The 27,308-nt window shown below is 46.0% G+C and overlaps 1 long non-coding RNA gene across 1 annotated transcript; it reads right to left on the reverse strand.

Annotated features, from left to right (window-relative positions):
• Positions 1–1,423: 1,423 nt before the first annotated feature.
• LOC140213186 (uncharacterized) lies at positions 1,424–13,372 on the reverse strand. Its single transcript, XR_011890137.1, has 2 exons — positions 11,878–13,372; positions 1,424–1,499 (listed from the first exon to the last, which is right to left on the reverse strand). It is a non-coding gene; the product is annotated as an uncharacterized lncRNA (long non-coding RNA).
• Between the last annotated feature and the right edge of the window lie 13,936 nt (positions 13,373–27,308).

Here is a 27,308-nt window from a genome sequence, read left to right on the forward strand (position 1 = left end):
CGTCATCGGGCGAGTACCGGAATGTCGCTGGGGGGTCTCAAATCGTGTCATGCATTTACCTCAATTTCTCGGTTACTAAAGCTCTGTTCGCGATTATATTGACGCCTTAGACGTTCTAGAACATTGCTCTACCACTTTAACTTGAGTTTCTGGTAACCTTTAGTGTCCCTTTAACGTGCACCTAAATCTAAGTACACGGGTGTTTTCGCATTTCGCCCCATCGAAATGCGGCCGCCATGGCCGGGATTCGATCCCCCGACCTCGTGCTGGGCAGCCCAACACCATAGCCACTGAGCAACCACGGCGGGTACACATAAACAATGACCCAAGTTGTCTATACTCGGCCACATACCCAGTGACACGTGCCAAGATGTACATATTGATTACCCCAAGTTGCCTATCCTTCCACACACCCAAATGCAATTTCCCCGTTGCACATAACCCGTGGTCCACATTCCCCATTCGTGCACATATACCCGGTGGCACATATGAAAGGACACATACGAGGGACCGATGTCGGTGGTTAAATACGGGCATCATATTGAAAAGCCCCCGGTTCTTTTGATGCCATTAGCGTTCCTTGGGAACTTTACCACGTTGCGGTATGTATGATTGTATCAAACCTCTTTCACCCAGTGGGCCAGGTTGTCTACCGGCTTGGGCGACTAGGAGAGTACTAGCAGCTGTGCTAAGGAACAGAAAAGATGTGTTAAAACAAGTTTGCGGGCTAGTTGGTTTGAATCCATGATAGAGCGCTTATAAGCGCGACTGAACGAGGACCTAGAAAGAAACAGATACCCACAGCACTGTCTCTGTGTATCTGTCTCTTTCTACGGCCTCGTTCAGTCGCGCTTACAAGCACTCTATCACAGACAAGCTCGGCCACAGGCTAGGTGGCCGAATGCGCAAGTCGCTGCTGGCAGCTTTCAGGCCTAGCCGGCAAGATGGATCACTGGACACGCGCGCGAGGAGACAGCGTAGGCACTGCATATCAGATACCAGTATGGGCCAATTCTTGGCCATTCCCCCACAGAATGGACGTGTCAAGCTAACACGACGGGCATGTAGGCCTAAATACATTAGAGCGATAGCGTCACATCCACAACACACACCCTCCGCGTCGAGGGCAGGCCACTTGATGGAGCGCCACCGCAAGGAAAGTTGCAGCCAGGAGGCTGCGAAGTTTCAACTGTGGCGCAGTGATTGCAATATGCGCTGTGTCGTGGTATTGTCTGGCAATGTGGCTCACAGGCAGATTGCCACTTCTCGCGCTTGCAGTGGAAATATGGTTCGTGGCTACATTGCTGCACTGTGAATTGCACAACGTCGACAATTCATCGTGAGACGGCGTTTGCCGGAATTTTCGATGCTAGTTTCACAGCGTTAGGACTGTAACAGAAGGCCTTCTCGTTGAGCAGTCGGCGAGTTACGAGACTAGATTTTATTGCATTAAGACAAGGTTACTTCAGCATATCAAGCGTGTGCCTCTTTAGAGATTGCTGAAAGGTTAAATAGCGTCATATAGGACAAATTGGAGAGTCGACAGCTTCACAAGGACGTCTTCGGTTTCCCTTTGCTGATTCGCACGTTTCAAGCACTGATTCAGGGCAATACAACGTTTGACCGAATGCCAAGATCTATGCATGTTTTCTTCCAGCGCAGAATGCTACGACAGCCCTCCACGTTATACACCAAGTTCCAATGCGCTCCCTGAAGCGCATCTGCCAACGGGTGTTTTTTGGGCACTATGACGTTTGCGTAATGATTCCTGGCACACATTATCTACCCTCTCCTCTACACACCCTATATAACTATGCTGCAGATACTAGTATAAATGAGAAATGTACTACATGCAAACACAACAAATAAAGGCAACTGCCTGTTCTCTTGCCGAGCGAGAAGTCTGGAGAGTGTAAAGAACGCGTTTCAGACGGAATGCATCCCCTGCGTGACAGTCTATGCTTATCACAGATGGAAACTAGCTTATAAGCTTTTATTACTTGTCTGAACATAGTATTAAAGCTAGACAAGAAGAAAATACTACAAAATCGGAGCATTTCTGTGCTAGACACAAAACCGGTACCTTCAATTTCAGATTTGGGAGACAGTGGGTGTGGTCACAAGTTTCGACATATATGTTCAAAGAGAGAGCGCAGAACTATAACGTTTGCGGCAAAATGTTCTCCAATGAGTTGCACTTATGTTATTAGCAAAAAAGAAACATTTTTATGAAAGAAAATGTGATTTCTACTTGGCGTGTTGTCCTAATTGCATGCATAACAGCAGCGCCAAAAACCGCACACAAAAGAAAGGACAGACACGAACAATCGCTGCTGGGCAATCGATGCTGTGTGCTTTAAGTGACCTACTCGCCCAAGAACTCGTTTTACTGAAGTCTTGTCCTAAGTGGTTCGAACCTCATTTTGTTAGATGTACAATTTTCTGAATAACACCTAAGGTGACCAATTAGCTAGCTGGTGTCTGCTGGCGTGAATATCTACAAAACAAATAAATATTAAAGCGTCGTTTTGTGCACAGCAAACACCAGAAGGTTACCACTGAGCTAATGCTTAAGTCGCGCGAACCATATTTTCTTAATTGCGCGCCGCTGCCGCGACCGCGATTAACAGCCGCGGCATGGTCTCTTACAAAATATATATTAAAAAAATATCAGCCTCAGAAGTTGTCCTACCTTTCATTTCTTTTAGTTCAGGATTGCTTGCTCAAGTCTTACCCGCAACCGAGCAAACTCAACCTCAAGATTCTTCACACTCGCACGGCTTACAAAGCGGAATATAAAACCACGCTGTCAATATCGTTTCGAGGTAAGGGAATCATCGAAATACTCCCGGTAAATCCGGCACAAATTGAGCACCTTGGAATATCCGCACTGACAGCTGGGAGACCACCAAACAAAGCCCTGAAGATCCCTACCGGATGAAGCAATACGGCCTGTACAATACGACGTAAAAAAAATAAGCGAATCATCGGCAAAAAAAAAAAAAGCACAGAGTCCATTAAATGTGCAGCGATATCCCAGAAATTAGAGTGAGGCTCGGAACTGAATTGTTTGATTCTCACTTTGCTGGCTACGAGAACGCGGATCAATTTTGAGCCCACAAATGGCAACAAAACAGCAAAAAAAAGAATGAGTGCGGACGCATTACATCAAACGAAAACAAAAAGAGATGTCTGGCACAAACATTCCGGATTACACAAAACAATATTTTAAGAAAGGCATTCGGGGAGCGAAGCGAAAGAAAAGAAGATTCGAAGAACATTGATTCTCGACAGAGGAACGCGAAGCGTCGACTCAACCTTTCCAAAAGAAGAAATTCTGATATCACGAGTGAAAAAAAAGAGGTTGCGAAAGACACGGCAACAAGATTGGTTACGGCGGCAGCGTCAAAGGATGAAACGAAATTTCTAAAAACGAGTCGGCTATTGAAAACCAGTGTGATGGGGGAGGGATGAAGCAAATGGAAGCTGCCTTTAAAAAGAAGAAAAGAAATGTGGGCAGGGAGAGGGGGTCAAAATGAAAGCGTGTGAGAGATGGTGTGGACACGTCCCAAACCGCGTGGGATGAAATACGTTGCAATCATCTGTCAAGACGAGAGCGAGGTTTTGGGAAGGGTGAGACACTGGCTCGATTAAGGAAGTTGGCGGTCGGTCTGTGACCATTTGTTGGCAGAGGGACGTTGGACAACGTTGAGGCTCGGTGCACCGCAGCGCTTTTATTGCTTCCGGACAGACCAGCTTTCTCCCTTCCACTGCTGCTCTGGTGAACGAGTTTCGGGTGGAATGGGAGCGACCCCCCCCCCCCCCCCCCCCCGTGCCCCACAAAGAGGCAAGGAAGCGCTGCCCTTTTGCTTGCTGGGGCCAAGGAATGTCGCCCTGAGCGACATCTGCTGTCGGTGACACTTGGCCTTGGAAATAGGCTTTGTTGCCGCCCCCGCAGACGCTGCTCTTGTTAAGTTTCCCTGATTCGTTCTAACGGACGCCTGTGTTTAACAAACATGTGTCACCCTCGATGGTGCGTTCTGTAGTTTGCAAATTGTGGCTAAACCAAAACAGCGCTTTTTGTGAACAACAACGTAATCTTCGCAAAAACATATTCTCACGCAGTACGTGGGATCCGCAAGTTTTCGGTTTGTGCGCGTGTGCGTGCGTGTGCGTGCGTGTGTTTGTGTATTTGTTTACGTACTTTTCTTTACTGAGTGCCATTTAAGGAAAGTGGTTAATCAGTATGAAGCACTACGCGGTCATTAAAACACACAATTTAGACTGATGAAACGTTGAATAAAAAAAAAAAGTTGCAGCAAATGATTTAGTGTAAAATTCCGCCTTGCATTGCTAGGCTGTCACTTCTCGCCCGCACAGTCGGCACTTTCGCATAGCACAGAGCACATTGCTAGCATGCCGAACGTGCCTTTCTCGAAAATGACGTCCCATTGAAACTACGCGAAGAATGAACGGCATTACTGCGCAGTCATTCACTAGGATGTTGCTCCCAGTCAACCAGTTGACAGGAAAACCCGAAATGTAATCGTTCGCCTTATTGAACAAACAGGCCTGCATTCTAATCTGTGAAGGAGAAGGAACATTAAACGAGTACATTGTTGTAACTTGCCCTTATTTGATTTAGCTCTATCTTCCCCGTCCACTGACCACGCCCTCAGAATATACGCGCACAGTGACGGTAAAACTAGCGTAAATTCCCTTTTTTTTTTCTCCTTTTGTTTGTGTCTGTGCTCTCGTTTGATTGCAGGCCACCACCTTAGAGAAAATTTCGTGGAGATGATTAGCTTACGTAGCTCGCTGTATGGTGACCTCCGGAATGCATTATGAGGTTGCAAGGAGCGGAGGATTCAGACATGACGTAATTCCTTTAGACCAAGTTCAAAAGGAACGTCCTAGATATAACGATTATGTGTATTGATAATGCATATCACACATGTGCTGCATGTATATCGCGTTCAGCGTATATGTGAAGTATTCAGGTGACGCTACGTGCTACCGGAAACAAGGCTGTTCGAAAGCCGAGAAAAGTTGGACCCACCATCCGTACACCCACTTCTACGCTCCGCGACTCTCAATATTATTGCCCTTGATGCCATGTATACCCATAATATTTGTTTTCTTTTAATGTTGAGTAACGTGTAATGAAGTTATTTTCCCGTGAATGACATCAAGACGGAGCGTTTCAGTTAACAAAAAATCTTAGAGATCTTAAAAGACAGCGAGGGTCAGTAGCTGACTGCTGAGTAAAAACAGCGAAATATTCCTGCTCAAATAACGGACTTGCATGGCGCAGCAAAGGGATTACTTTATCGAGAGCCTCATTCTGAAGCATTCAAGCGACGCAAATCATACAATAGAATCACCAAAAGAAAAAAAAATCTTGAAAAGAAAGAACTGGCGTTTAAAGTGCCAAAACTATAATATCAATATATGGCGCGCCTAGTGGGGGGCTCCGGAATAATTTTGGCCTCAAGATCTTTCTTTTTTTACGTAAATTTATTATTTCAAAATTAATTTAACGTAAGCTTATTTGTTTTTTTAATCCAAACACAAGAATGTTCTTATTTTTATTTTCGCCTCCACCTAAGTACGGCAGCCGCCGCCGACATCGAACCGGGACCTCGAGGTAAGAAGCGCGATACCATAGTCGCAGTGCTACCACGGCGGGCAACGCGAACATCAGAATGCATGTTTCTAGATAAACTGCAAGTTTAGCAAGCACAGCAGCTTAATATGGCTGAATGTCTGCTCGACTTAGCTGAATAGGCCAAACAGTGGCATCCGCCTGACGACGTACGTCGCTGTTGCCAATACAATATCAGCCTATTCAACAAATGACTACCGTTCTACAGTGTCACCTTAACATCACGTCATTATTGATAGGGCACGTACTCTAAGATACGTGACGACGTTACAAGATTACAAAGCCCACTACGGCTTACCAAAACCGACAAGCTTCCACTGTGATGGAGAAACGGCAATCTCACAGACATAGGCAATAAGCGAATCACCAGCCAAGGTCACGTATGCAGCTGTATTGACTGAGATGGGCGCTTACTGACATAAAAAAAAACATAATCGGCTCTTCTTTTGCCGCTGGAACTGCTTACGCAGCCACAGGAAACTGCAGGTTCGACTGCGTGAGACGTGCGTTAGCATAGATTGCCCACTGTGCGTACCTTCAATCAAGTTATGAAACAAAGCCTGCAGGTCGGCGTTGTCGTTAGGATATCATCACGGTAACCGTGCGTTTTCGTCGAGGTGGAAAAGCAATAAATGTTCTCGAAATAGACATCACACGGGTCGATGCAGGACGAGAACTGCTGCAGCGTGACACCGCCTAGATGTATTGCCCAATGAAACAACGACGCACAATATAAAATCTGGTAATTGTTGCATCTTTACTTAGCACTGAAGTTCGTGCATTTGTTGGAGGCAGTCGACTTCCAGCTACATTGCTTTACTGGCGCATGTAAAAAGAGCGAGAGAGAGAGAATCGGTACGCATCAGTATGTAACCCGTGCTGTGTAACAGGTAAATGTAAACAGAAATGAGCTATAATGAGTGCGAACAGGAAATGTACGATTCATAAGAAATTATGAGTATTAGAAGCGAGGAAGTGCCAGAAGACATCAGAGAAAAGATAGCATGGAACTTAGCTCAACAAGTTTCATCCACATAATTAGAGCTTTGTGTGGCAAAGAAAAGGAACAAAACATGGTTAGTTGGTTGCGCGCATGGGCATAATAGGACGCACATATTGTTATATGCAATGTCGTACAGAATTTCAGTTTTTCAGGCAGCTGAACTATAGTATCTTTCACTGAAGCACCTCTCTGGAGAAACCAAATGTGTCCTAATATACGAACCTTACCCAACCTAAAGAAAAAAAAATTGCAGGTAACTTGATACATGTTGCACTGACTACGAGGGTTATTTGCTGCTGAAATAGTTTGTTGCGGCATAAGCGGTGGTAAGTTTAATCGAGGCGGTTGATACGCACAGTGGCCAATTGTTAACGAAAGCTGTTAACAGTGAGTCGATAGTTAGCCCTCGTGTTGTCAGATATCGTGTACTTTCGCTTTGTGGTTATTCAATTTGCAGATTTAGGTCAGTAAGTAGTGGACCGCATGATGAACGGAGGCAAGAGACGGCCTTCAGCTAAACCTAACTGGGCTAAAATAGTGGCTTAATTTGGTGACACTCTCACCATGTGTCTAGTCTATGAAGTCGATTGCGCTCCACTGCTAAGGATGTGTGGAAATATACATTGAGAACATAATTATGAATGTTATTTCAAAGTAACGCACATGTAAAATTTAAAAATGGTAGAAAAAATAGAAGCTACAAATACGAAAAGAATGCACCAAGGTGACGCTTTTTTTTTTTTTTTTGTAGGAGCGCGTATGTAGTCTTTTTCTTGCCCCCAGCTACCGCACAAGAGGCTGCCCTTATATGGAACGTAGAATTTCGCGAACGTTCCTTTGAAGATGCTGCCGTTCCTCAATACTCTAACCTTGTAAAACTTTTCTTGAGTGACTGGCTGGTCAACAAAGAAAACTTCGAGAGCAAATATGGGCGAGTGAACGGATAAACATGGGCATGGTTAGGACTAGAACATGTAAAACAAAAATTGAATGGCAGCGACTGGGAGGCAAAGGATGTTTGCCGAGTGGCAGGAAGGTCCAGTTGCCCGGAATGACTTCGGTATAAAAGCGAACGTCCTTCTGAACTATACGTTCGCCCCCACCGACACGTCGGCCTCGAGAAGTATGGCTCCTCTTGTATTACCTTACTTCTTTTTATTTTCTTCCTTATGTTTCACGCGTGCCTTCTTCGCAGAGTGCGCGAAAAGGTTCGAAAGGAAGAGTAAGTGCCCCCAAGTGCCTCCAGCAAGAAGACGGATCGGCGACAGAAAGCCAGAGAAAGTTACGGAGTGCGGGGCCTTGGTTCTGGAGCATGATCGATCATTCGGAAGGACTGAACGCCCGTGCACAAGTCGGGGCATAGCATAAACGGGGCTGTTGTACACGAGTTCACTGATGGCAAAAGACCTCAGTTCTCTTCCGATTTTTTGGCCCTCAATCAAGGCTTGCCGTGAATGTGGGTCAAGCCCGAACCTCAAGAGCGCGGCGCGCAACGTTGGGAATATGGGTAATGTATGTTGTAGGCTCATGTGAGATCGCTACACGTAGACTGTCTGAGGTATTGACCTGTGGCGTCCAAGTCGATTTATTTCTGAAGGCCTGCCCTTGAGAGTTGGCAACAGCTTAAACCCGTGAAAGGGAGGGAGTGGTTAGCCACGTGCAACCAGAGATGCTGCAAAAAAAGAAAAAAAGAAGAAAACTTTGACGTCGTAGTCAAACGAAAGGCATGGTAACTGATGAAAAATTGCGGCATAAGTCATCGAAAATGATCGTCAAGCTCAGCGACAGTTTTCTTGCGTAACCTGCTGCACGTCCCCGTGCCGCCCCTGAATCCCGATACCATAGGGACACATCAGCAGACACAAGGAATATAAATCATGCTGTCAAACACAATGTCAAACGATGCCCCAACGCAGTATATCTCGCAATCAGTTGAAACTCCGTAGCAAACCCCTCTATTCATAGTATCCTGCCTGTAACGCCGCTGCGACGGTCATCCATCATATGGCCGCGCTCGACTCGAAGATGTCTGTTGGGGACGGTGTGCTCGGAGCTGACATACGCCCTCTATCGCTTTAATATATTTAAGGCTATATACCCCTTGTGTCACCTTGGCCCATCTATTCTTGGGAATTGGGTAAGAGTTACCACACGCCAACATCCCACAGGCAGTGCCGAGGATGTCCGTGCAGGAACGTGCCCAGTGACCCAAATTGTGTACTGTGCCAGACAGCGGTCAGCAACATGTTGTCTGTTGGAGTAGGCACCAAGTGGGCCATGTCGTCTGCTCGGAAGGAGAGCAGCCAGCACATATCAAGCTGCCCGAGTTGACTCCGTTTTCTATTGTGGGAGATCAGTCGACGTCTATCCAAAAGGGTATAACTAGCTAAAGACGTATCACATTAAAATTGATACTGGATGAATTTGTCTTCAGCTCCGAATGTATTTCTCTATAACATGCACTAGAGGTCTCACGAACTTTACCGTCGAAAACGGTTACAATTAGGGACGTTTTAAAGCGAACGGTTCTTTGTCTCCTCTTTCGACTTTCCCGCTGCTATTGCCACTCGCTATGTGCAATTGGTTATGTGTCCGAATGGACAAATTCGGCCACTTCGTTTGTGGAACTGGACATGTGCCACTGAGTATGTGTCCGAATAGCTCATTTGAAATACAGTGAATGGGCAGCTAGGTGTACCATTGAACATATATACATTTTGACTAACGCCCCTGAAAGGGTATGTGCCACTAGGAATCTAATCATATGTACAAGCAGAACAAGTAGTAAGACGTGAAGAAGTGGGCAAAAGAAAATTGAAGTAGTCGGCTATCGAGAAGTGAATAAATCCACAATAGAAGCAGGAGACTGTGCAGAAAGGAGTTAACAAAATGGCACTATAGAGTGCATTAAGCGAGGGCTGTTGAGCTACGTTCATAGAAGGGAAAAAAAGAAAAATGAAATCAAGGCACTTCAATAAACATCAAAGAAAGCTTCGTTTTCCAACCAATTCCGATATTTTCGTAGGCATCCGCCAATTTATTTTTAATTATCATAAAAATTCTGACAGAACCCATCTCATGATGAATGTCGCCGTTAATGCGGCTAGCATTGACAGAATGTGGCAAGACGCCGCGTTGCCAAATTGCTCACATTTCTGTAGCTGCCGTCTTGTTGATGTTTATTCTATTTCAACACCATCTTGTTCAATTTTCTCTTACCGACATCTTGGCTTCTCAGTGATTGATAGCTCCTCGCTCAATGTGCACTATGCTCCCATTTTGTTCACTTCCTTCTCCACACTCGGCTGCTTTTGATGACGAGATTTTCACAACTGTGTAGCTGACTGTTGCTGACTTGTTCCGCTGGTCTATCAGGGCAGCTTGCCAGTGACACGTAATCACTCTGGAGGATTGGCCGAGTGTTCACAGGCCTTGTGGCATATGTCGAGATAACGATACGCAATGAGCCAAGTTCTCCCTTTTGAAGTTGTCTCTTGGGCTACACCTAGCGTCACATATCCAGTTGCCCTAGATGGCGTGAAGGAGGTTACATACCTGCGGACCTAACCAAAAATGAGTGAAGTTTCTAATGCCAATCGCATTAGAACGGCTATATAGTACGATTAAGACCCTGACACCTGTCTAGAGAGAGAAAAAAAGATAAATGAAAGGAAGGGTAAAGGAAGACAGTACTGTGAAAACGAAAAACGCATGCAGAGAGATGGAGTGGGATATTAATAAAAAAAGCACATATATATGTTCAAAGGTACAGAGAGAGGCAGAAGTGATAAGAAAGTTAACCAACATGTGCACAGTTGGCTATATTGCACCTGTGAAGAGGGAAAATGCAACAAAAAACTTATGCCGTATTGATCTCTGAGTAACGCTCTTGGTGATGGGTGAAGTTGGCGAGCGCTGCAGGGAGAACGAAAGTAATCAGAAGGCGAAAGAAAGCGTGCAAATATCACGAGGTTGAGGATTATAGCCCCACACTTTCTTTTTGTTTTTTCACCGCACGTTCACATTTCATTACACGTTTACAGTTCACCACACGCAGGAGTTGCTCACAGATCTTCGAAACGCAGCCGCGTTCGTTTTTTTTTTTTTTTTTTGCTTGTCTCACCGCAGACGCAACACCATTATGGTCGCATGATCATCTCTTCTGTGAAAGGCGTGTCGTGAATTGCCTCGAAGAGATGCAAATGGCAAACCAGTTGCTATTGTGTAACATGGAGTCACACAGCAGCTTCTTTAAGTTTCCTTTTCTAGCGCACGCGTAAATTAAGTGTTGAGTGGGCAATAATTCCCTGAGCGAAAGTGAGCACGATAAGTTATTCGCGGAATGCGGAGATAATGGGAGGGCCACGATGAAGCTTGCCTCACCATTAGGACTAATGTTTGGCACCACGCAAAGAAGAAAACTTGAGATGCAAGAACAGCGTATTTCTCTTCTCTGACACCTTGTAAAACATCTCCAACACTTCCAACCAAACTTGATGTTGTTCTAAAGCTTTTTCCTATCACTTGCACTTTCCGCGCACATCCGTGCACCCGATGAATAACCCCGATAGCAATCATGGTTAGACCGGAAAGTGCAGAGCGCTTACAGAGCACTCTGAAGGCAGCGGTGTGGGTTAGCGCGAAACGCCTTCGATGAAGGGCCGGTGTATCCGTGGGACAACACTGTTTCCGCTTCGGCAAGATCACTGCCATCAACATCACAACTGAGCCTAAGAACCACTTTAATATCGCTCCGTTTTGTGCACACCGACTCGTATAAATCGCCGACTTGAGGAACAAGCACTCAGTACTGTTAACGATTGAAATCGGAGTGTCCGCGACCTGCAGTGCTGGTTAACCGACAGTAAAAAAAGAGCGCGAGTTGTGCAGTTTACGTAGTAACCAGGAAAGGAATTATTGGTCTGCTTAATCAAAAGAATGGGTGTTAAAAAAAGAATGTACGCGATATAGGACACCAGAGAATTAGATGCGGTGATAAGATAAAATCTGCAAGCACGTTATGAGATCAGTTGACGCAGCACAGTTACAAGTGGAAATCCCTGGTAAAGGTTTTCATGCAATAGTTCACTTAATTACGCTTATAATGCGGATCATGATAAAATTATATGTGTACGATAGTACACTATGCACAACATAATCGCTTAGGACGATCCTCTTACTTAGTTCAATACCTTAGTTTGATGCTTACCTTTCACTTCCACCGCGAACAGCGCCACAGAAAGCATCCAGAAACGCCAGAGCATCGAGGTTCGTTTTGAAGGCGACGGCATGCCGGCGATTAATCCAGAATTCACCGCGATCATCTTCCAGTTCCGATCACCACAACAGGCAAAAAGGCGGTGCACCAGATGATTAGCCGCTGCTATCCATGTGACAAATCACATGTACACCAAAGAAACAACTGCACACGGTTCACGTCTGTTGAGCCGGTCTCGTGTCCACGTTTGAGGCGAGGACAACAGCAAGCTTACTGACCCTGCTTTGCTGGCCTCGTGCCGCCTCTAGACCAATGCACCACGGTATGACGCTTCTTACGCACTTATGTCCTAGACGCGACGATTACAAAAGCACGATTCTTGCGCAGAGAGCAGCAGCAATCTTCGCGTCTTTAGACAGTTCCAGACGTTCTTGAAAGAAGCGTCGACGCATCGAAGTTCTCTCGAAATGCCCAAAAACAAACTGAGTTCCGAAACCAAGACAGGCGGTGTTGCGAATGGTCTATGCCCGAATAATGTCGTGCCGTACGAGACAGGGTTCAAAACTGCAGCGCCGACTGCACGCGCTTTCAGAAACGTTTCTGCAAGAATTGCGCAGACGACCGCACACACACACACACAAAAAAAAACGCTCTTCAGTTCGCGTTCACAATTTCAAATGATCTTGCAAGACGAGAATGCCCGGTCTCGCACGTGCGCGCAGGTGTCCTACACGTGTACTCTCACGTCGAATCAAGCTGCGGTCCCAATCAAACGCGGCATTTATAGCTTGCAGAACACAGACGCACGCTCTGAAGACGTGAAACTTATGATAACCGTCGTCACTGTCAAATGTAACGAGCACGTCACAAAAGAGAATAGAGCGTACGTGGCGAACAAGAGCAGTGGGGCTCGGAATAAACTAGCTGGAAAGAGTTCAGCGATATTTGCCCGAACGTTGCTAGTTGTCATATCAGGATGACGCCTCCTTGAGCAGTCAAGTCCGTCACACGGACTGTCCTCTGTGTGCCGGACCCAAAAGAACAATTTTCGCAAGCCAGAAATAAAGTTCACAAGACGGCAAGTTTCCCCAACTGTCGCTATCCAGGAGCTTGCCAGGCATGGCGACTCACACGCAAACACAAAAGAAACTAGTTTTGTGAGGTTTTCCGCACAAATGTAGCACCCGAATGAAGAAGCCAAGCTCGCAGTCAAGCAGACGAACAATCGGCCGAATGCTTTAGCGACTTCAGCGCACAAAAAGAATTTCCTGAAGCAGCAACCACAGTTCTTGAAGGGACTTCCCCGCAATGTTGTAACAGTTCAAATCACTCCATCTGCCGGGGATCTTCTCAACCCCAAGCCACTGTCATTTGCGCACCACGCGAACCGAAAACGTCGACAGCCGGCTTCTGCGACGGGGAGGGAGGCAGACGACGACAAACCGCCGAGAGGACACGAAACGGCCCCGAGCCGGTTCGAGGCGCAGACGTGAGACGACGCCGCGAATGCGAGTGACTACTATGCGGTGCCGGAGCGAGGCGAGGAACGGGAGTTGAAGGGAAGTATGGGGGAGAGGGAGAGAGAGAGATGGGGTACCGCGCACGCGCAGTGGGCGAGAGAAGCGATGAGCGAGCGACGGGCGTAACGGCTGGCCAGGAAAGTGATGACGACGACGTTCGCCCGCCAAGAAAGGAGCGTCGAACTTGGGGTCTCGTGAAATTTGCCGCGCACCGCAGCCGCCAAAGGTGCGGTGGAGGCAGAGAGCTCAAGAAAGACGAATGCAGGAAGTGCTGGCCAGGGTTGCTTCACTCGACGACGACCCCCTGTCGCGGAAAAATAAATCCCGGGGTTTAGCGTCCCCCGAACTTGCACACATTCGGTAATGAGGGACGCCGTTAGTGGAGTGGTCAAGATTAATTTTGACTTCCTAGAGCTCTTTAATGTTAACCCGAAATACGGCACGCAAGCGGGTTTTGCATTCTGGCGTCATCGGAACGCTGTCGACGCGGCAGGGACCAAACCCACGACCTCGCTTTTAACAGCAGAAGGACACATCCGCGGAAGTAGAAAGGCGGGACCTCTTGCGGGAAATAAATAAGGAACGAACTGACTAACCAACTAACCAGGTTCCTCCGAGTACGTTTGTAGACTGTGTATCTAAACCGCAGTTAGGCACGAGATTGGGTTAATGGGCGATCCACCTTGTTAAACAGCACGGAACGAGACAGAGGAGGAGAAAAATGAAAACATTTTAAAACTAAAAAGTAGTTGGGAGTCAGCGCTTGGCTTCGTCCCACCCTTATTTCGTCGTTCTTTACCTCGTTTGGCGTAGTTTATCAAGATGTGTATATAAACTTTCCCTGTAGTAGCCAATGCCGGAATGATAATTATTCTAGCTGTCTTTACAACGGTTGCAAACAAGTTCAACATACTTTTCGAAATACGGCTCTGGCACACGGTATGATGTGATAATCTTACTCTCAACTGTGTTCTCTCGAAGCGACGGACGGAAACTGACAACGTAACAGGCTGCTCATGATTGTTCAAACTGTACCAACAATCGTTGTATCCTGCATACGAACGCAGGTTGTAATCAACAACACCCAACACTCAGCAATGTTTTGGGTGTTGTTGATTAACATGCATAGATATTTGTAACCCTAGGTACGCAAGAACACGACCACGTGAAAACAGACAACTTGCGAAGCGCGCTTTGAGTAACAACGGCACCATATAGAAACGTTAAGGGCAGCAGCAACCACAGACTCACCTATACGGCATACGTAATGGCTCGTTAGGGCGCCTTGATGACGCTGGTGAGTCGATTTCCCCCGTGCCATGCCTGCAGTTATCAACATTAGCTGATATCAGGTCATCATCCTCGTCGTCGTCAGCCTATTTCCTGTCCACAGCAGGAGGAAAGCTGGCGCTAGTGATATTCAATTACCCCTGGCTTCCGTCGACCCTAAACGTCCGAAAATTTGGCGATCTCGCAACATCACCTTAAACGTCTCTCATCCTCGATTGCGTTTCTCTTCTCCCAACAGCCATGATGTTCATCTAATCGAACGGTTATCTCCTCTACGGACTGTATTACTTGCCCTAATTGCGTTTCTCACCTCTTGTTCTCAATTAGTAAGTCTAGAATTCCCGCTTGATCACTGACTCGCACTGCCGTCTTCGTTGCGTGTTCTTCAGCGCCTTCGCAACGTTCTTTTTGAGCTTTGAAGTATCAGTCCTGCGAGTGAGCAATGTTAAAATACAACGATTGCAATGAAATCGCAACCACTGTCGCAATCGCAATGCATCGAGCGGGCCATCACGGCAATGGTAGGGGCGGTGCTGACGGCATATTTTCGCCTCGAGCGTTCGTATACGATTGCAATCGCAATAAAAACCACGACATCAAGCCTATGCTGCGCCAGCAATAGGTCCATATTTCTTAACTCCGCAGACGTCTTACTGTAATAGGGCACGATACTCCAACGGCTCCTTCGACTTTTCTCAAATTCTTAGACCACTGGCTATCACCGTGGGCTTCGGCCGAGGCATGTAGTGCCCGTGATAGTGTACTGCCCATGAGCGCACTTGATGCGCAAGAAAAGCAATACGTCTCGACACAAAATGTGCATAGAGAACGTCGTCTGAAACGTTAGACCACTTAATGGAACGACGCATAAAATTCAACGTCTTCTTTATTTCTTACATAACTTTCCCACGTTTAGGCTACCCCCTTCATGGGCCATTGGGTAAGTGCGCTGCTCAGTCCCGGCCAACCCTCACGAATGATCACCTGCGACCTCGTAAGAAGGGGGTAGGGATTATACCCTAAAATGTATTTCAATATCTTTCGTACTAATTTGTGAACACATCTCTGATAAACAATTCCTCTCGCGGCTGACATAGTACATCGCTTTATCGCTCGTGACATCGCTGCGTCGATGTCTCTGCCAGTTCACCCGCCTAATTTCGCGCATGCATATTTCGGCGGTGCTTGCGAGCGGTGTGGCGCATAAAGATCGTATGTATTCGCGTGTTTCATAGCGTGAGAATTAATCCAGTTGTGCCCACCGCAATTAGTTAGTATAGCATTCAATTATCCCCCTCACCAAAGCTTGGCTTCATGAGGGTTTCATCATGTACACCCGTGAGCAAAAGTATACGGACTACAGCGTCTCCAAAAGAAACAACATTTCTTTGCTATTACCATGCATAAACTGAAACTGACGAGTAGACTGGAACGTTCACAATGCCAAGTTTAGACTGCAGTCCTCAATTTCAAGTTGCATTCACAGGCTGAGCAAGAATTCAGCTTTATCACGCGATTCCTGGTCGGTACACTTTTGCTCACGGGTGTAAGTTCTGTGTGCGCGTAATTAAGCGTGCGGGCTCCTTTTTGGATTCCCTGCAGCAAGTTCTGCCGAATTCCTAAGTAGCACCTATGATTTTTCAACAACTCAGATGTTGCACCTTGAGCCAACTTTAGCGTGGCAACCTTTACGCATTAAATGTGAACGCTTTGGCTAAATTGGTTAGAAATCAGTATTATGCGTGCTATTGAAGTATCCTGATATAACTATTGGGCTCATAACTGTGCAAAGCTTTAGTTAGCTGGAGGCGGGGCTGAATAATTGACTTTTGAACTGTCGCGCGGATACTCATAAATATGTTTAGCCATGATACGTTAGGAAAACTACCCTTTCAAAAATATTGAAGGAATGCTGAGTGTTTTCATTAGGTACCTTGTAGGGGGAATATAGTGAAGGATAACGCCATTCGCGTGTGTTGCACTACATTTCAGCAACAACGTCATCATTTCATGGCTAAGTTCAATTTTTTTCCTTGTCATCATACTTATTCATTTATTTATTCATTCAAAACACTTTACATGGTCACAAAATGGGCATTGCGTAAGGGAAGCTTGAAGATTTCGCATGGTATAGAGAGCATACAATTACACAAATCATAAGGACACTATGTTATTAATGATACAATGAAGAAGCAAGTGTGCACAAAGTCGAGAATCTTTAGAACATGTGTCACACATGTAATAATGGTCCGTGTTAATAAAAAAATTGAAATAGAATAACTACCTCATTTTGTTCCTGACCGAAGTTCAGCCCAGAAACTACATTGAAAGAAGGTTTTTGGCGAGGCTGTTTGGAAATGACATTAAAGGTTTTGTTCGACCAAAAAGTGCAGACTGGGGAAAACGAACGCAAAAATTTCGGAACCCGCTATTTTATTTTAGGAGCAAAAATAATTATTCAAAGTGCCCTGCTCCATAAGTTTGACCCTCCTATTCAATTAGAACCTGTTCGGTTGCAATTGCTTCAAGTCAAGTCATGTTCGTTTCAGTTTTTTTCAGCTTTAGAGCAATCTAGCGCTCTTCTCTGCAAAAGCAGACAAGGGCACCGCAGCCAGAATTATTTCTTTCTTTTTTAGTTTTTACTTTGCCATCTGCTATACTTTCGATGGGAGGTCTCCCGCGATTGAAACGCGCGAAAAACAAAACTTTCAAACGCAGGGATTCACTCCGTTTTCGGTTTGGGCTCTGCCGCCACGTCTTGAATACAGCGTTAAAAAGAATTATGGGTTCGTGGACGCTCTCGATTAATCTGTCTCGACGTCCTCCTCGCCCGCCGCTCCGTATAGGGCGGAGACAACCGCGGCGTCTACTACGGCGTTGGGCACACAAATGGCGGATGCGCACGAGCACCGGCAACGCGTCCCTCCGGCGTCCGCCACAGGCGTCTACTACGGCGTCCGCCATTCGCGTGCCCAACGCGGTAGTAGACGACGCGGTTGTCTTTACTCTCTACGGAGCGGCGGGCGAGGATGACATCAAGGCACCCTACTCTCGATGGCGAGCACGCGCCACCGTCACGGGAAGAGAATTCGTTTTCTTCTTTTCTATGTCACAGATTGCAACCTAACTTAGTGATGGGCTTCTTTGTACGTCTAGAAGTCCAAAATAAACAAAATTATAAAATGCGTTCCTCTGGCGAAAATCGCTATTTTAGCCCCGCAGCTCTCCCTTTCAAGAGCACTTAAGCAGATGACGCGTGCTTAGCGGGAGCGATTGGTTCCGACGCTAGTAGGTGGCCTTCGTGATTTTTCAGGCAACAGCTAGGGTAGCTGGGGGCACCGCCAAATCTCGAAGGTGGTGCCGAGGAACCGCGCTCGTTCTAATCTCGGTAACGTCTAAGATTGTCGTAGTTGGCTGTGCGTGATTCAAAATATAACAAAGAGACATTTTGACGAGGAAGAATTAGGTCGGACTGACGAGGAAGGAGAAGCGTTGTCTCTTAACAGCCAATCTTCATTGCTGGCGAAAGGTGTAGAGGTTGGTTTTCTTTTAGTCTATACGTACTTTAATCAAAAGGCTATGAGGATAACGAACGTGGCGATCATGTACAAGAGTTCCTTTGTGAGAGGGGCATACTCCGGAGGCATATACGTAGTAGTATTAGGCAATAAAGTTATAGTACAGATAAAAGACAGCAAGGGTGGCGTGGCTAGATGTAGTGACCAATTTAAATGCTTACAACCTATTCAAAGCTTCTTGCGAAAGCAATTGTTAAACAAAGTACCAAGAACAACAAGCCCAACCTATTGTTTGCATCTCAATACGGTTTCCACAAAGGCCTAGCTTATATAAATTGCGGAGGAGTTTCAATACGGCGCTACCTTGTCACTGAATAAACTATTCGAATGCTCACAGGAAACTAATTTAAACGTAAACATTAACACGGCTAAAGAAGTCATTCTTCATGCTAAAAACAAACAGGCTGCCACAATAAAGAAACAGAAGGTCTCGCTCCCATCTAGCTATATTGAAATTTTGCAGAGTACCAACACCTGAGTGGTAGTTTTTCAGTAAAACATGTCTTCAGATGAGCAGGTATACCTTAAACAAAGTGTCCCAAATCGTCGGACTGGTATGCCGGAATCACCAAATACCACCATAATGTGCAATGATGTTATTATTCAACACATTGTCTAACTCTAGGTTTCACTACTGCCACCTGGTATGGGGCCACACGATTAAAGAGAATTTATACCAAATGCTCTGGAAAAAAAGTTTTTACGTGTTATGAAAATATACCACCAAGCTTTTATACTCACCATTTATTCATTAAACACAATGTAATGACTGTCTAAAAGGTACGACTATGGCCTTTGCAATGTCTTCAAACAAGAAATAAAGAATAACAATTTTTCACGACAACTCGCGAACCTGCAAGAAAATATTGCACTGCAGAATACACGCAACGTCGAGCAGTGGATGATTGCAACACTCAGAACAATGCACGGGATTCAAACATTACAAAACATTCTTCCTCGACTGATAACCAAGTTCAAGAGCAGAGAATTTAACTTTGAAACTGTCTCTTTTCGAGAAATACGTATTCTTTGCCAAATTACCATGTGCAGTCCGCCTTTTGTAACCTCGTTGTGTAATAAATCCCCCGCCTCCAAAGCTTTCTTCTAATTATGTTATGTTATATTGTTGGGTGGCTTTCTTGCCTTTCTTTTTTTTTTTTGGTAGGGGGGGGGGGGGGGCGTAGTGACTTTGGTGGTGCGCTGCTACGCTTGACGTTGCGGGATCGAATACCGGCCTCAGTGGCCGCATTTCCATGGAGGCGAAGTGCTAAAACACCCGTGTACCGAGCAGTTGCTGCACGTTAAATAAACCAAAGCGATTGAAATTACTTGCACTTCCCCACTACAGCGTGCCTCATAATAATATCCTGTTTTGGCACATAAAGCGCCAGAATCACCTTTCTTTCTTGGTCTGTATGTTGTTTTCTGTGCGATATCGTTTCGTATTGTTTGAATCTTTCTGGCATTTTTACATTTCGTATATTGCATTCGTATTGTTACATTTATATGCGCTATGATGTGTGTATTCCGCTTAAATTCTATGTATATTATGTTATGTGCTTTTGGCGTGCGCGCTAACATCGATTGCTTCTTGCTCATGATGTGCTACGGATTATGTCTGCATTTATTATGTCTAATATATCATGTAGTTGTTTTATCGCTTTTTGTACGGTGTTTCTCTGCCGGCAGAGGGGACAGCGGCCCCATCAAGCTGTCATCTATGGCAGATTTTTCTGTTTGGGCTTCCGGCATCTTATAAAGTTTATTCATGTTAAGTAAGTCCAAAGTTTACATACAAACTACGCCGGAGGCGAAGTCATTTCAAGAGAGAAAGAAAGAGGAATAAAGTTTTTTGTATAATAAAACGGAACGCCATAGACCTATTCATTTATAGTACCCGGATTTCAAAGGCAGGCAGAGATGCGCACTAGAAGCGGTCGTAACCCACCACAACAATTCTCATACATTCTCAACAATTTTCATACAACAATTCTCAACAGTCTCTAGGTTATTAGGTCACATATTGCAGCATAAATCGAATGGCTTCCAGCCACGGTTGAATTGGGGGTACCTCAAGTAATCGCACATAGGGAAAAAAAACTGGATCACAAGACGAACAGCATCGTTACCACATTGCAGCGAAAAAAAGGGGCTTCAACAGACGTCACGGTAGTAGATCTGCCACATTATCAATCAAAAGACATGGTACTTGGGAAAAAAGGGATTCAGGAATTCAAAGCACTTTTTATAGGCCCATACATGGTCACAAAGACTTCTAGATAGCAAGGAATCCTAAAGACAATTTACTATGAAGAAAGTAACACGGATGACTGCAATTGGAAATGTTGTCCCGCATCATCCCAGGAGGGATGACAACAAGGCCGGAGAGGATGTGACGATCCAAGCATTCGAAGGCGAGCACGAGGTCCGAGAATGAGGACGTGGAAGTAAAGGCCAAAATAAACGTGGCGTCTTATCGAAATAATCTCTATTTTTAGAGAAGAAACATTGCAAAAGAGCGTTGCTTCTTTCTTGGTACATACGTTGTGTAACCACGGAGCTTGTGTAAGATACGGCAAACCTCGCGTCTCTCGGCAACAGATGTAATACTCGTGTTTCGAGGCTTCCACTGTCACAATGCTTGCCGGCGGTTTCAGCTGGAAGAGTGCGGTCGAGTGAAGCGGAGTCACTGCCTGTTGCGACAACGTAATACAGCCGCGAAAAACACGCGTCCGGGAAGAGCTGCTGTATCTATCTTGTTTATTTTTTCTGTTTTTCTCTTTCTTCTGAGCCGTCCATGTTTTCCGGTCCGCTGGACCGAGCCTCTTTGCAGGCGAGCAGGAAGGCACGGTATTAACGGAAGCGAATGAAGAGGCATATCAAGCACCATTTCCACCCCGGTGAGTTCCTCCGGTTTGAGTGCTCTTAATTAATCCATAAATGAAGGAGTCCGCTACGACGACGCCAGTGCGAAGCTCCTCGGGGTAATTACCAATCTATATTCAGCGCCCGACAGTGACCGCAGATGAAGAGCCCCGCGCAGGGAATAAAAGCAGGAGCTGCAGCTTCGCGGATGACAACAGAATGGCGTCGCGGGAAAAGAGGACAAGTGAAAAAGCACGACACGACAAAGATTTAAAAAATGTGTGAATCATTGAGTATGCTGAGAAAACTTCGAGTGTCAGGGATGTGGCGACCCTGCTCACGTCACTCCTTTTACGTGACACAGTCACACCTCAACGTGGTATCGTAAATATTGTTATATCCTTGATTCTTTTTTCCTTTTTTTTTACTTACAGGACAGAAGGAGATGTTGGCGTAAGATATGTCGTGGGCTACTCTTTGCCTCTCGAACATGTGGAACAGTTTCTCATATGTAACTTTGTGGACTCTCGCAGTTAAGTTTGCGGCAGAAACATTGTAAAACAGTTCGTGCGCACACAGCAGCAGTATCACTTATCAGTCCGAGCAACACTGCGTCCATTGCAAGGAAACTTTTCGGCAAAATTGTGAACAGCGTAAAAAATTACGGCGTAACTCATCTCTCGATGACTGTCGATGGTAATGCGATTAGCTTTCCAGTGACGTCGCAACACATCGTATTTCTGAAAAAAAAAGGCAACGTTTGGTTACGTCTGTAGTGGCCATTCATAGAATTCCGTTGCTTCGGTATCGTCCCATTTTGCCATAGCACTTGCTTGCCAAGGTCTCCCATGAGAATGGTGGCATTACCATGACGCATGACGTCATCGTCACTACCATGGCGGTATGACGCAGGCGGAGTAATGACGATGAAAAAAACGAAGGCGAGAGGACGGCTATGTAACGACAAAGACGGTATAACGACGAAACGAGGGCAATCTGATGATGATGAGCGCATGACGACGATGATGCGATGACGATGGTATGACAACAGGATGACAAAGCTGGAATGACAACACGACGGGACCACAGCGGCATGACGACCACGGCATGACAACGGATGGAACTGCGCTTATTTTCACCGCACAGGGCGGGTAAGATCATAGAGTAATTACGTTTATGCAGCGCACAGATCTCGTCGTCAGTATCGTGCATTGCTTACGTTCATGCGACGCACCGTTCACAAGTAATGCCGAATTGTAGGTACGAAATCAGGCGCATGTACAGTGCACGACGTCGACGAAGCGATATCATGAGAACGAAAGGTTATGCATGATACTTGTCGAAAGACGAATGGAGCTCAGATAAGTACGGCACACACCGAAATGCAACTAAGCCTTCTAAGATCCGTTGCGCGATAGTAGTCCACACCAATCGTAGGGATGGCGCAAGGAATCGGCCCATACCCAATAACCTCGGAATGAGGCAGGTCAATTATAAGAAATCTATGGAAATGAATTAAGTTACATATTATTCATTTATTTATTTATTTATTTATTTATTTATTCATACCGCAAGGGCCCAAGAGGTAAGTTACATGAGGAGTGGACAATGAATGGTTCTCGACTAACATGTGAGATTGTGACTTTCAATGGCTCTTTCAAACTTGTTACGATCTGTTAACCTGGCGGTGTGGGCTAAAAGGCTCGTCCAGCCTTTCGGTATATGAGAGAAAAAAACCAAGCGTCAACGCTGAAGAAAAGAAGGTCAACGTACATGAAGGTTCAAATTATTTTATGATTAAACGTTGAATAAATGTATACTCTGTCTTTTGTTCATGCTCATTATAACTCATTTTGTACCTTATTCTTATTGCATTTCACGCGCAATTACATGGTAGTATCTTCTATAGCGTCTACACTTGCTTGACTTTTTTTTTATAAACCAACAGGTCAGTTTGGTCGATCCAGGAGGCAGTGAAGTCTATGGTAGAACGTGGCGAAGTTCAGAGCATGTTGGGGATAACTACACTAATACCGTTATTTTACCTCCGCTGCGGTGAATTCTCGCTTCTTTTTCGTACCGGCAAAGCCGCTTTCCCGACACCATTATGTTTGGTCCAAGCGAACTCGCTCCATTTCCCAAAGCTGTGCGGCACGGCAGCTTTGCCTCAGTATGTCTATATCTACAGTGGTGCACCCTTTACAGGAGCATAGTGCAATGTAGCTAATTTTCAACTATATTAGCGCTAATCACGCCTGTCACGTCAATTTTACCCATTCTACGTCTAAGTCTTGTCTTTTGCCTCGTTGAGACATTCATTTCGATAGCATGTACTACCCGCTACGATGCTGTAGAAGTGCAAAAGGGCCGTTTTGTTTTCCGGTTGTAATTAAAAGATGCCCAGATCCCAGATACGCCAATCCCGTGTTAATTCAGCTAAGAAGACCTTATCTGCAAGAATTCTTGGAAGGTCTGTGTATGAGTTTGCTGAGGGTATATGGCATTTGGATGGCTATGGGGAGGTCACCGATGAGCTGGGCTGATGAATATATTGCCATGTTGCAAGGAATATAAAAGTTGCTGACCGATACAAGCTCACAATTTTTCGATGATACGAACAGTAGGAAGGTGAGGCTGGGATGCTGGTGCTGAAATACTTAAGCTTTGAGAGCAATTAGAGAGAGGATGGATTCAACCATAATAATACAGCTAGCTAGATGAGGGCCAAAATGGCATTAGCATATTTAAGTGTTACAGATGAACTGTAAGCAATTACTCCTAGTTTTGTGGAGGCAGCATCTAATATTAGGTTGAAGGCGAAGGTAACCCAATACTTGATTTGCAGAATTGCTAATGTGGCTTTTATATTGTGATCCTGTTAGATCACGGGAGAATTCAATACCTAGGTAATAGTTGTCCTCAGTAAGGGTATAGGAAAATTGAGTTGTAAATTAAATCTAGATAATATTGATGGACATAAGCCAGTTGCCACACCACTCCTGTATGTCCAGCAAATCATTTTGCACGTGAAAAGCTCGAGACAGTTTATTCACGGGGAGATATAGAACAATAGTGAGGCGCAAGTTCAAGATCTTAGAATTGATCTCATCACGATAATTCTGAAGAAGAGGATGCCTTGTACAATCTCTTGGGGAACGTGAGCGTGCACACGATAGAGGGGACACCTGCAAAGTTTAGCAAGAATAAAGTGCTTCCGACCAATTAGAACATCACCAATATAGATAAACTTGGAAGGGCCTAAGATAAGGCATAGCAGGTTGAATCAGTGACGGAGAGGAACTTTGTCAAAAAGGCATTTCAAAATCAAGAAACATGGTGTAAACGCGATATTAGGGCGAGATACGTGTAAACTTAACGTATGAAAATAGCAGTTTAGGCTGCGAAAGAGCGGCTTTGGCAGATTCCACGCTAATTCGGATGAGAAAAAAAATCCGCAGAACCCACCTCACGATGAATATCGACACTAATGCGTTAGCATGAAATGAATATATTCACACAACGTATCGCCACAATCGAAACCAGTTATTTGTTACGCGGGTACTGCAACTGGACTCCTCTTTCGCGCTTCCCTAAGAACACTGGGCGCCATCTAGCGCCGCCGCCACGAAGCCTTGCGTGGCCTCCGAAATGCACGGCGCGCCGGAGCGCCCGAACGCTGACAAAACGCGTCATGCGGCAACCATGCTCCTTCCTTGCGCTTCTTTCTGGACACGCTGCATCCTCTAGTGGCGCTGCCGAGAAGCCGGCGCGTAGTCTCCGAGACCAGAAGGATTGCATGCCGGTACTTGCGAACACTGAGAATTTGTTCCCTAGTGTGGAACAGTGACAAATACTCAATGACCCAAGTTGGCGAGTCGTTAATTGAAGAGCAACACATAACCATTGAATTCCGGGTGCAGGTCGCTAAACCACACGTTGGCGTGAAAGGCGTCTATTGAAGAGCGCCACCTACCCAGCGCATTTGTGGCACAGCTTGCCAATGCAATTGGTTGTTGCCCTTGGGGAACCTTTGTGGCGTGGGTGCGACTCCGCTCAGCACCGGATGGACCTTCTTCGTCATTGTAGAGTGGCACATTCCCAACGGCACAAGCCTAGTTGCCCTAGAAGTGTCAAAGATGTTCGTTGAAGACCATCACGGACCGAGTGGCGCATACCCAGTGCTCAAAGTCGGCTCATGAGTTTCTTCAAACACCGGTGCCTACCCAGTCCCGCATCTACAATGGCCCATGTCAGTGTGAAAGAGCTACGTTGAATAGAGGCACGTATCTGCACAGTGGCACATACTCAGAGACTCAAGTTGATCCGACGGTTGGTTTCAAACCCTATTACCCTAAGCACAGCAGCCCAATGCGCCAACCATTCGACCACGGTCTCCCCGGTTACCCAAGTGGGAGGAAAAAAGGTTAGATACAAACAAAAGTAGATAGAAACATACCAACCTACATATATGGATAGATAGCCACCAGAAAGGGCGCGATGCTAACGCATAAAAAGTTCTTAAAGAGAAGAAACGAGCTTCTTCCGAATACACGGTATCTTCCACATCTTGCAGGTTACACGGCTCATGGTTTTGGGGCGATAATTGTTTGTTAATGTCAAGATAACTCTTCTCGAAGTGACGAACGACTTCTCAATCCGACAATCTGCTATGAGCTACTACAAGGAAGCACCGGCTAAATATGCGTTTATCATGCTTTGAGAGGTGGTTAGTTATGGCACTGTGTAGCACTATATGTTGCGGGTGGAACTACCCCCACCGTTATGCCCTACCCATACGCAGGAGTCAACCAGTACTTCGAGTGTCACTTCCATATGGACCAGTTTGGAAACCCGTGCAGCTTCTGAAACCGGACGTGCAGCGTGCCAGGGACAGCGTCTCAAAACGCTAGGTGTCACGAGGGAAGAATGCGAGAAACCTCCCCTTACTGCCGCGCCACCGCACAGTACCAGTGCTCGTACCGGTACCACCGTACGGTGGTACGTAGGTACCGCGATGCGGTTTTTACTGCTTTGTTAAATAGTACTTTCTTCAGGGTGGTTTCACGAAAATGGTTTTGAGAGTCAGGAAAAAACACGGATAGTTCCCAGCAAACCTAAACACCTTAAAGAGCCGGTGTAATTTGGGTATACATATGAGCGAACATGATATGTACAGGTCGCGGCTTGTTTGATTACGTAGAAGAGACATCAGCTGAGTGGTGCTACTTTCTCGCTTGATGTTCAGTGCTCGCTGACTAATAATACCAATTAGCCCAACGTTGCTCCCTGCTAGTTCACTGCTAGATTGGCTCACGTGCCCATCAAGCGATAAACCGCCAAACCACGCCAAACGCCGGCGAAGTTGGCAAAGAAAGCTTGGCATTAAAAAGGATGTGATTCCATGAACATACTCGAACCTGAAAGTTCTATGACCACCTGAGGCGCTCGTGGACTTGAGACTCCTTGATGAAACACAACGGCCTCGTTTGTGGCCTTGTGCATGCAATAATGCTACTGCCAAGGTCCGAGGCTATCTTCTTCCGTAAGCGGTATGTCACCTAAGCGCCTGAGACTTCGTAGTAGAGCACATCATTGAGCGCCGAAGTACCGGCAGTGACGCAAAAGATGCGCTTATTTTTTCGTCACATCCGCAATACTTGCACGCGGCGTTGTAGGCCAGGAGTTTCGAATAAGCATTCGCAGGGAGCCCATTACGCCAAGCATTCAACTGTTTGACTTGACTTTCGTCGTGCACCGCGAACTTAAATACAGAACCGTGACGATTAGCCCTAATTTTTAGAGCAAAGCACTTAAGCGCCCATTCCTGAGGCGAGCGTCGGCGTAACCGCGCGAACGAGCACAGCGAAAGATGAAAGCGAACGTCGAGAGCCGCAGGGGGGGGGGGGTATGAAAGACGCGAGGAGGGAAGCGGAAAGGAGGGCGCAGCGCAACCAGGAGACGGAGAGCGGAGGAGGGTATGGCGAAAAGGGTGAGGAGGAAAGCGGTGTGCCGGCACGACCAGACATGCGGCCAGCGCGGAAACAAAGCGCTGGCGCGGGCTTCAGACCCCCTAGTTCGCGTGCGGAACCACCTCCACTAAAGAATGCGCTCCGCGCGAGCGACGTGTTCCCATGTGCAGGCTTTCTTTCTGAACAATGGGCGACGCAAC

This window comes from Dermacentor andersoni, chromosome 9 (assembly GCF_023375885.2).
Source record: "Dermacentor andersoni chromosome 9, qqDerAnde1_hic_scaffold, whole genome shotgun sequence".
In the NCBI taxonomy this organism is placed as follows: domain Eukaryota; kingdom Metazoa; phylum Arthropoda; class Arachnida; order Ixodida; family Ixodidae; genus Dermacentor; species Dermacentor andersoni.